Here is an 11,313-nt window from a genome sequence, read left to right on the forward strand (position 1 = left end):
AGGGGTATTCTGCGACCTTTCGAAAGCTTTGATTGTGTGGATCATGATACTTTAATTTGTAGTTAAATTTTTATGGCATTCGTGGCCTCGCTTTAGAACTCATTAAATCTTACCTCACACAAGAAAGCAAAAGTAGCGATTAACGAACGGTATCGGAGGATCTGTGGTCGAAAGGGAGTGCCTCAAGGATCCATTCTTGCCCATTCCTGTATCTTATTATGTAAATGACCTTACTATATGGTAAGCAAAGTCGGGTATAGTTATGTTGCTGACGACACGTCTTTACTGTTCAATAGTAGAAAAGATACCGACTTCATTGAGCCCAATGAAACCCTGTCCGTGATATCCGCATGGTTTGCTGCCATAATTTGTTACTAATCCTAAGAAACTAAATGTATTAAATTCTCGTTGATAAATTCATCTAGCTCGAATTCAGTTTCTAATATAAGTTAAATGGTCAAACTATTGAATTTGTAAAATCAACAGTATTTTTAGGAATAACGCTCGATTCTAAACTACAGTGGGACCTCACGTCACAGCAATCGGCGGTAGATTGAGCTCTGCTGCTTTTGCAGTTTGGAAAATACGGCAGCTAACCGATGTGGCGACGGCACGGTTGGTGTATTTGCTTACTTTAACAGCATTATTTCGTACGGCCTTATTTTTATGGGGATCTGCTGCAGACATTGAGTCAATTTTATCTTACAAAAGAGAGCAATTAGAGCAATTTATAATTGAAGACGCGTGAATCTTTAAGATCTTTTTTTAAGGAAACAGATATCCTAACCCTGCCGTCGCTTTATGTTTTTGAAATAATCATGTATGTTAGGAAGAACATATGTGATTTCCCACTAACGTCGATAAGCCAAAGGCTACTAGAAACACAGAAGCTTAAGTTCATCTTACAGACTGGCTAAAACCAAAAAGTTTTTCTGGAAATTGCATACGTTTTATAATAAAAATTCCAAAAAATATTATAAATGAAAACGGATACAAAATTCAGATCTATTGTCAAGAGACATTAATATCAAAGGCGTATTATAAAGTTAATGATTATCATGGACAGGGATATTTGGAAATAATTCCGATCCGCATTAGCATCCCTTCAAATAGCGAACCTACTGCTGTTAAAAATAAAGTTGTGTTAAATACTTGTGATGTAACATGTCATTTAATAAATTGTAAATCTGTTTTAAAAAAAAATATATACCTCGTTGAGTTTCTTGCCGATTCTTCTCAGCAGAGGTTTTCCGAACCGGTGGTAGATTTTTTTTTGACATCATAAGTGCTTGTTGTAGCCTAAATTGAATAAAGATATTTTGACTTTGACTTTGACTGTGACTTTGATATATGACAACACTAGATTGACTTTGGCTTTGCTCTTCCCCTTCCTGTTTTGACACGACCGCCTCTAAGACTTGCTTGTTGTTAATCTAATTAATTCTAATGAAAGTTTCTTATTATTTAAACGAACCCTACGTTTGTATTGGTGACTAATACAGAGTGATACAGTGGGAGTATTATTTATTGGGAATGAGGGTGGATTTGCGGGCGAATGATTTGATGGACAAGAGCGGACGGAATGACCGATGATTTCTGTGGAGTGAAACTGAATTGGACAAGCGAGTGAGTTAGAGTGTGCGAGTTTTGATTGGGCGAGTCTACGTGCGTTTACGTTTTCTGTTCTTGATATCAGTGTATTCTATTTTTAAATTTTATAAACTTTTTACTTTCATCGAAAAGTTTGTGTTTCCTTCACACAATCCCACAGTTTGGGAAGGTCCCGGGATCGGAAGGAAAAATTAAATCATGCATACTCTGCAGTATTGTTACAAATGTGCCCGAACGATGGATGTTTGCACCCAGTTCCTCAGTTTCTTTTTTAATATGTAAGAGTATGTAATAAGGTTGTCTTATTTTTAATTGTGATTTTTTTGCTGTGCCGAATTTTGGCAAATAAATTTATTCTTTCTTTCTTTCAGTGCATTATATGAGTCGCCAAACTAGTGAAGCAAAGAAAAAATATTCGAGTTATGAGTTAGAGGTTTTGGCCATCATAGGTGTAAAGAAATGGTGCAAGACGTTCCAGATGACCTTGAAGAAAAATGATTTATGCACTCGTGTAGCGAGATGGGTTCTACTGCTCCAAGAATATGATTATGAGATCTCACACAGGTCAGGACCACAGATGAGACATGTAGATGCATTAAGTAGAGCACCTATCACAGGCGTGGAACTGCATGAGAAGCCACGAGTAGCACAGTAGTCTGATGTGGGACTGAAGGCTATCCTGGAATACTCAAAGAACGAGTGTACCAAGATTATACCATTGAAGGTGGACTGCTGTACAAATGTACACTGCTTGTTGTTGTATAATTATATACTCACATTTAGGTGTTCGAGCCTCCGCTTGAACCACTTGAGATTACCGAATTCACACTCACACCCCGATATGCATCTGTGTGTGTAAGCTAGCTGTCAAACTCTGTTGCTGTCAAGAAGCAGCGCGCGGGAAGCGGCGCGGGAGCGACGCACCTGTCAGTACGCTTTTTAATTCCGAAGTGTTCACACGTACATCACATCACATCTTTTTAATTCCGAAGCGCTCACATGTACATCACATCTCATCGTAAGTTATATTGTGATACTTTAAGATTAAGAACGAATCATAAATTCCGCTCGGCTCCCTTGGACTAGCGACGCTGTTCGTGCCCAGGCACTTACATATATTCTTAATCTTGTCGAAGCCGCCGCCTCGGCGCGTGCAAAATGTCGCCTCCGAGGCGACAATTCAAATTTGAAACTACATTTTGAGACGTCGCTCAACTTGGGACGATCCCTAACTCGTGACGATCCCTAACTGAGACGACTCCTTACTTTGAGACGTCGTTTAAATCGAGACGTTGCCTTTATGTGAGGCGACGACCTACGAAATGCCGCCCAATTTGAGACGACGTCGCCCCAACTGACACGACGTCGACCCAACTCATCGTGCAAGTAGTCACTGTCAGCGCCGCTGCACAAAGTTGCCAGACTAAAAATGATCAAGCGCGGTTTACACGACCAGGCGAGTCGCCGTCCGAATCGTCGCCTCGACGGACCGGGCATATCAACGGTCGGTTAATTGGCGTCAATTTGCTTTCAGACTATGGCGGACAGGACGACATTGGGCGACTTAGCGGATCGGATGTCGTGCCCACCAGAAGACAGGGAGGCGTTCGAAGCAATCGTCCGCTCGGTGGAAGATAATTTCCCGAGTGACTGGAGATCTTGGGAGGTGCTCGATTTCACATATCGGGACCTTTTTGGGGAAGAAATCCTCCCCAGCGTAGATAACAAAATCAGGTTCGCAGTACCCACCTCCGATCTAGCTCGAGCTTTCCTACCATCATCAACTACTTCCCTGTCGGAGAGGAAATACAGGACGATCAGAATAAATATACGTTTTCTGCCCTTCGGGGGGAAAACGGTTCTATAAAAGACAGTTTTTATTACAACCACAAACATTAAGTTAACAGACACCTAGCTTGAGACGGCGCCTAACTTGAAACGACACCTAACTCGAGACGGCGCCTAACTTGAGACGATTCCTACCTAACTCGAGACGGCGCCTAAATTGAAAGGACACCTGACTCGAGATGGCGCCTAACTTGAAACGGCACCTAACTTGAAATGACACCTAGCTCGAGACGGCACCTAACTTGAAACGGCACCTGACTCGAGACGGCACCTTACTTGAAACGGCACCTAACTTGAAACGACACCTAACTCGAGACGGCGCCTAAATTGAAAGGACACCTAACTCGAGATGGCGCCTAACTTGAAACGGCACCTAACTTGAAACGGCACCTAACTTGAAATGACACCTAGCTCGAGACGGCACCTAACTTGAAACGGCACCTGACTCGAGACGGCACCTTACTTGAAACGGCACCTAACTTGAAATGACACCTAGCTCGAGACGGCACCTAACTTGAAACGGCACCTGACTCGAGACGGCACCTTACTTGAAACGGCACCTAACTTGAAATGACACCTAACTTGAGACGGCTCCTACCTAACTTGAGACGGCACCTAACTAAACGGCACCTGACTTGAGACGGCGCCTAACTTGAAACGGCACCTGACTCGAGACGGCACCTAACTTGAAACGGCACCTAACTCGAGACGGCACCTAACTTCAAACGGCACCTAACTTGAGACGATTCCTAACTAACTCGAGACGGCGCCTAAATTGAAAGGACACCTAACTCGAGACGGCGCCTAACTTGAAACGGCACCTAACTTGAAATGACACCTAGCTCGAGACGGCACCTAACTTGAAACGGCACCTGACTCGAGACGGCACCTTACTTGAAACGGCACCTAACTTGAAACGACACCTAACTCGAGACGGCGCCTAACTTGAAACGGCACCTAACTTGAAACGGCACCTAACTCGAAACGGCACCTAACTTGAAACGGCACCTAACTTGAAACGGCACCTAACTCGAAACGGCACCTAACTTGAAACGGCACCTGACTCGAGACGGCACCTTACTTGAAACGGCACCAAACTTGAAATGACACCTAACTTGAGACGACTCCTACCTGGCTCGAGACGGCGCCTAACTTAAAATGGCACCTGACTCGAGACGGCACCTAACTTGAAACGGCACCTAACTCGAGACGGCACCTAACTTGAAACGGCACCTAACTCGAGACGGCACCTAACTTGAAACGCCTAACTAACTTGAACGGCACCTAACTCGAGACGGCGCCTAAATTGAAAGGACACCTAACTCGAGACGGCGCCTAACTTGAAACGGCACCTAACTTGAAATTACACCTAGCTCGAAACGGCACCTAACTTGAAACGGCACCTGACTCGAGACGGCACCTTACTTGAAACGGCACCAAACTTGAAATGACACCTAACTTGAGATGGGCCTAACTCGAGACGGCGCCTAACTTATAATGGCACCTGACTCGAGACGGCACCTAACTTGAAACGGCACCTAACTCGAGACGGCACCTAACTTCAAACGGCACCTAACTTGAGAAGACTCCTACCTAACTCGAGACGGCGCCTAAATTGAAAGGACGCCTAACTTGAAACGGCACCTGACTCGAGACGGCACCTAACTCGAAACGGCACCTAACTTGAAACGGCACCTAACTTGAGACGACTCCTACCTGACTCGAGACGGCGCCTAATTTAAAATGGCACCTAACTAGAGACGGCACCTAACTTGAAACGGCATCTAATTTGAGATGACTCCAACCTAACTGGAGATGACGCCTAACTTGATACGACACCTAAATCGAGACGGCACCTAACTTGATACGACACCTAAATCGAGACGGCACCTAACTTGAAATGGCACCTAACATGAAAAGACACCTAACTTGAGACGACTCCTACCTAACTCAAGACGGCGCCTAACTTGAAACGGCACCTAACTTGAAACGACACCTAACTTGAGACGACTCCTACCTAACTCGAGACGGTGCCTAACTTGAAACGACACTTAACTTGAGACAACTCCTACGTAACTCGAGACGGCGCCTAAATTGAAACGGCGCCTAATTCGAGAAGTTCGCTTAAAACGAGAGATGGCAGGCCCTCGATGTCTCATATCGGGATCTTTTTGGGGGAGAGATCTTCCCCATTGTGAAAAATAAAATCAGGTTCGTGGTACCTACGTCCGACCTGGCTCGAGTTTCTCCCATAGTCAAATATCGGAAAGGAAATACGGAACCATCAGAGCTAGACTCCTCCAGTGGCCTTTGGGGAGAGCCCTGTTGTATGCACCTCATACTATCATGGAAAATATCCACGGACCAGAAAAGGGATACTTTAAATTTATGGACGCCGCGCGTTCCATGAAAAGCAAGCTGACGGCTCGGCAATACGCATCGGTAGAACTGCCTCCCACGCTGAAAACTCACCCGCTAGCCCTTCGCCCGTAGTAGGGTAGGTACACAAAAGGAAGATGCCGGAGAACCCCAAAGAAGAAACCGAAAATTCGCCTCCCCAAAAAAGGTCCGCAGACAAGGCAGTACCGAAAACTTACTCGTCTCGGTTTTTTGAATCAACAGTGGAGCTATTTAATAAACTCCTGAGTAACCCAAAACGAGCAAAACGAAAAAATAGAAAGACTCTTGTCAACGTCTAATCAAAAAGAACGCGTCTCCGAGCCATAATGATTTAAACAGCTCATACGACTCAGTTCCAGATAGTACGTTCGAGGAAGACACGGAGACACCGGCTTCTGCAAAGTCAGACGTGTAGTTCCAAAGAATCTGAACTAATGGAAAAAAACCACTGAAGCACAAAGATAACTAGTAGCTTTGCGTTCGGACATCGACTTCGATTTTGATCCGCATACCATAGAAACGGAACCTAAGATTGCCCAAGCAGACCCCATATTCATGGAACAGAGAATCAGTTGTCATTGTCAGAGGTCTGGAATATAAAATTTAATACAGAAGGAGAACATATGCCCACCGCGGTGGATGTAAAACTCAGATTTATGATCCTAACAACAGACTTAGCTCGGGCATTTTACCCATCGGGAAAAATTATCCGAACGCGCCAATAGAGCTATAAGGCATGCCATATAAGAATGGCTCTGGGTAGAACATTTTTAATGGAAAAGATTCACACCTCTATGAAATATTCATGGACTTGCGCGAGAGTTAAAACCAAAAGTCATCAAGCGGACACAAGCGTCTCAAGAATTGGCAGTTAACAGTCCAAGGTACACAAAACCTACGGGAAGAAAAAGACCCTGCGAAGCGGGAGACCGGACCAGTCTCCAAATGCTTGAGAAGCACCATCTCAAAGTAGCAATGATCAACTACTTGCTGCCGTGCTAAACCAACAGATGTAGCTTTTTAATAAAGTGCTGTCGTAACAATCTGAGCAAAACGAAAACGTAAAAAAGTTAATGGTTAACCACCAGAACCTCTCTCGGTACCCGAGATATTAGGAAAAAAATTGGAAGTTGGTCCGTGCACCGTCAAGGCACCGAGACTAACACCAAGAAAAACATACAGTTTCATGCCGCAGAAGATCAACAGAGACAAAGACTGAAGAAGAATTTTGACTTTGACTTTGAATAAAGTGATACTCAACAGGCGTATTGAGACTCCTCGGAAAACGACGGCGATGCCAATTCCATTCTAGAGCGAAACAAGGAAGTAAGGGAAAAAGTCGTCAACATATAAAATAACACCTTCCAAATTACTGAAGAAATCCGAGTACTTATCGGAGACATTCCAGTGCCCTCCAAGGCTCCTCAAGGCAAGGAAAGAAAGCTGAAAAGTTTAGGAGAAGTTTCTGAGACAACCCGCAACCCACACACCGCATGGCGACTCTGCCAGAGCGCCGTAGCGCGAACGCTGAAACGGCAAAAATACTTTGAGAACCGACGCTCAGACACCGACATAGCCAACACTCGACCATCAAGTACCACGCCGGATACGCGTATTAGAGCATGAATACCGGTATTCGATAATATCGAAAAACCGGGATATCGGACCAAAATTCCGATATTAGCACAACCGATATTGAAATCGTATAAAAGAGAGATTCACAAAGAGCCAAATTCGCTTGGCTATGTCGGCAGGCCCCTCTTCCCCACTGGGCACACAGGGCACGTTCCCGTCGATGGATGCCGAGATACCCTTATTGAGTATAAAAAGGAAGGCTACGGTGCAGGGTGGATCCCAACCCCCGACTAAGTTGGCGAGTAGGGCTCCTTCCGACTCCATAGCTCATCTTTACGAACACCCGGATCTTAAAAACGGACGTAAATACACCTCCAATGACGGAGGACCATTCCTAGTCCACGTATCCAAACCAGAATCCGATCCCTCCTCTGGTACTACCCTAAACCCCATTAAGTTTGGCCAAGTGATGGTTAACTCTCGTGTTCAGAACATAACGCGAGACGGTATAAAAAAAGTAGGTAGAAACCGCATTAGCGTTGAGTTTAATACGGCAGAGGCAGCAAATGCCTTCTTAGTGGACCCTTTACTTGCGTCTAAAAACTTTGAAGCAACCATACCAACATTTAATATCACCCGCATGGGTATTGTCAGAGGAGTGCCAACGGACCTTGCCCTGGGTGCATTTGTCAGTGAAGTAGAGCTTCCTTCTGGCTGTGGGGTAATCCTGAAAGCCAGAAGACTGAACCGTAAAGTCCATAAACCTGATGGCGTTGAGTGGATCCCTACAGGAACTGTGGTGATTACTTTTAGCGGTCAAGTACTGCCAGCCAGAATTCTCTGCTGCTATACATCTTTAGTGGTTGAAAAATACCGTCTGCCCACAATCCAGTGCCACAGTTGCTGCAAATTCGGTCACATAGCAGAGCAGTGCCGATCAAAACCCAAATGCTACAAATGCGGCAAAGAGCATACAGGTAAAACATGCGATGTGGAGGAAACCCTAGCGTTTTGCGTGTTCTGCTCAGGCAGGCACTTCGCTACCAACAAGACCTGCCCAGAACACACTCGCCAACAAACTATCAAGGAAACAATGTCGGAAGAGAACATTTCCTACTCTCAGGCATGCGACAGGTTCCCTTCCGTAAAGAGAACGTACTCAGATACAGCTCAGACACCCCCCCCCCCTTTCCAAACTGAACATCCTATGTCTCAATCCCAACACAATACTCCCTTGTGGAAACGCGTGACTGGGCGAGGACTTGGATCATGCACGTGATTTTTTGAAAGCGAAGACGAGCATGGACGAGCCTTGCTGAAGTACATGAATGTCTGGCCTGGATAGAAATGTTATTACACTACAATCTGGCCGTCTTCAAATCAGGCGTGATTGTAGTCAAACGCAAAACAATTTCTGTATTAAAAAAAAGTTATGGTGCTCAGAAAACTACACAGGATTGAGCTAGCCGCTTAGTTCTATGTCAGAGTATATTTAGGCCACCATGATGCCGCAGCAGTTGGCGGACATAAATAAGGTCATTGACGATGAGGAAGTTGCGAAAATCCTGTTGTCGGTTTGCCTGGAGTGGCGTTCGTATCCAATTTAGAGACAATTTGCATGAACACGGCTGTCACCGATTCATTCCATCACTACACAAAATTTCTACCCTCCTCTCAAGGCTAAAAAACACACACATTCGTCCATCACTGGGGCGTGTCGGGTCGAGCTCCTGCTGTGTTCTGTTATAGTGTATGTAAACCTTTATTAGTTTTTAGTATTGTTTTAAGACTGGCAGCACTGCTCTGATATGGTCAGTGGGCAGGATAAGATTATGACGGGTGCCTTTAATTCATGGTCATATACGACTTTAAAACATGGTGGCAGCGCGAAAGAAGAAAATACAGACATAAAAAACACTTGCTACAAAAGTCAATTAAATTTTTAAAAAAATCCGCTATTTCACGTATTATTGTAAGGAAGTTGTGAAGATGGAAGGTCACACAGATTTTATGGATAATCCAGACTGGATAAAATGGAAACAACTATTCGAAAACTTCTAATTGCCATGAAATATGACAAAGAAGACGAAAATAGCAAGATCGCCATCTTGCTGCACTGCATGAGTGAGCAATGTCTCGATGTCTATAATACATTTGAAGAAAATAACAAGAAAACTTATGATATGATGCAGTGGTACAAGCATTTAATATTTTGTACCTAAAATAAATCTGGTCATAAACGACTTGAAACATATTCGACGTTTTCTATGCGAAATCTTATACGAATCCTGCAATGGGGTATAAGAATCGAAGAAGAGAATCAAGCGTCCAACAAGATCCAGCACGCGAGGGAAAAAGAATTCGAACCAGGTTAGTTTTCCTTAATTCCTTCTATTTCGCCTCCCCGGTAGTTTACTCTACTTCTTCAAGAAGAAAGCCTTAAGAATGGCAATTAACATCACGGAGAAACTGCATTTAACTATATCAAAATCCAAGAACGCCAAGAAATAAACATTCTGGTTTAAATTAGACCATACGAAGAACCTCCGTTTCCGCCTGAAAAGGAAGAGTGAGCAGGCAGCTTTTTCTGGCCAGGACCTGCTTACTCTGGCATTCCTGGCAACTAATGGTAACGTTCGTCCAAAGCTGCTGCAGACAACACAATATCTTCTTCTTCTTCTTCTTCTTCAACCCTGATCTACCCAATATATGCAACTCTAAATCGGCGTTATCCAATATTGAAGAATCTTCATCAAAATGACTCATCAAATGTGCGCCGTGCCTGTGCAAAATGACTAAGAAACCAATTCTTGTAGCAAAGAGCCACCGCACCAGCCAACTGCCAACCCTAGGAGCTCATACATACTGAAGTCTGCGACCCCTTACCAGGCCTTATCCTGACTTTCACCGATGACTTCCCCTGAAAAACCTTTGGACATCTCATCAAAAGAAAATCGGAGGACATTAAACCTGGAGACGGAAAGAGCACGAAGATGAATCCGTCTCATCGCCAGTTGCTGCGGGAAAAAATGGGTGCAGTCATTTAAATTTTATTTACGTGCGTCTAGCTTGGATGAAGAGAGATGGCAGAAAAGTAGCTTTGTTTCTACATGTCATTGGTGACAAATACATTTGGAAAAGACGCGGTAACTTTACATACGACGAGGCTATAGTTATTTCAAAATCACTTTGCCCCAAAAGCTAAGCTAACTTATGAATGTCATAATTTTTTCACAAACAAAGGTGAAAATGGAAACTTAGAAGATTTTGCTTGCACAAAAAACATATTGTTAAGAGTCTAGTCAATTGTCTCAAGCTGTAAAATTATAATAATTTTTTTTTTTCTAATAAGGAGGATGTTGTAGTGTACACAGGAATGTATAGTTATGTATAGCGAGGCATCACCGAGATATGGTAACTATACAGGCCGACACGCCAGTGCTTCCTCGCCGGTTAGGGCATTCTATCGTGTCTCGCACTGTTAGGCCATACACAATTCCTGAACGAGTAAATAGCAGCGCCTCTACACGGCTCGGATCGGAACTACGACGGAATGTCATCAACGACGAAATTTATTATGATTGTACACACATGGCTATCATTAACCTGTCCTCTCCCAGAGGCACAAATTTGTGCCCAAATTCCTTTGATCCTGTTATCCTGGGAGATGACAGATTAATCCTGGCCTTTGATTTCACAGCCGCAGATACATTTACCCCGATCTCGGACAGCAAAACGGAGTTCAGTTCAGTGACTTTTTGTAGTTAATAGTGTGTAGTAAATATCTATATTAATAGTTTCGTACCGGTCTACGGTAGACTCGAACGAAATGCACATCAAATTGAAGAGCGTAAAAAATTAGTCAATCCGAGTCGACAA

The 11,313-nt window shown here is 43.9% G+C and overlaps 1 long non-coding RNA gene across 2 annotated transcripts; it reads right to left on the reverse strand.

Moving 5' to 3' along the window:
* Positions 1–2,456: 2,456 nt before the first annotated feature.
* On the reverse strand, positions 2,457–4,692 carry LOC141444760 (uncharacterized). Of its 2 annotated transcripts, none has more exons than XR_012453205.1 (3): positions 4,124–4,692; positions 3,833–4,036; positions 2,457–3,781 (listed from the first exon to the last, which is right to left on the reverse strand). It is a non-coding gene; the product is annotated as an uncharacterized lncRNA (long non-coding RNA). The 2 variants fall into 2 exon arrangements; XR_012453204.1 differs by having other exon boundaries at positions 2,457–3,556; positions 3,595–4,036.
* Between the last annotated feature and the right edge of the window lie 6,621 nt (positions 4,693–11,313).

This window comes from Choristoneura fumiferana, chromosome 30, assembly GCF_025370935.1.
Source record: "Choristoneura fumiferana chromosome 30, NRCan_CFum_1, whole genome shotgun sequence".
Classification (NCBI taxonomy): Eukaryota; Metazoa; Arthropoda; class Insecta; order Lepidoptera; family Tortricidae; genus Choristoneura; species Choristoneura fumiferana.